A 375-nucleotide genomic window follows, 5' to 3' on the forward strand; every position below is an offset into this window, starting at 1 on the left:
AAAAATATGTTATAGGTTTTTGGGGTCGCTGATTACGAATCTGGTGTCCGCTGACCTTTATCGCGTCAGGTTCAAGGTCATGGGAAGGTCAAATCGAGAGAAAACGCTGAAAAAAAATTTGTTATAGGTTTTCGGGGTCGCTGATTACAAATCTGGCATCCGTTGACCTCTATCGACCGCGAAAACCTATAACATATTTTTTTTATTTTTTCAGCGTTTTTTATCGATTTGACTTTCAAATGACCTTGAACCTGACGCGATAAAGGTCAGCGGACACCAGGTTCATAATAAGCGACCCCAAAAACCTATAACATATTTAAAAAAATTTTTTTACCGGTTTTCTCGATTTGACCTTCAAATGACCTTCAAATGACC

This window comes from Belonocnema kinseyi, chromosome 6 (genome assembly GCF_010883055.1).
Source record: "Belonocnema kinseyi isolate 2016_QV_RU_SX_M_011 chromosome 6, B_treatae_v1, whole genome shotgun sequence".
Classification (NCBI taxonomy): domain Eukaryota; kingdom Metazoa; phylum Arthropoda; class Insecta; order Hymenoptera; family Cynipidae; genus Belonocnema; species Belonocnema kinseyi.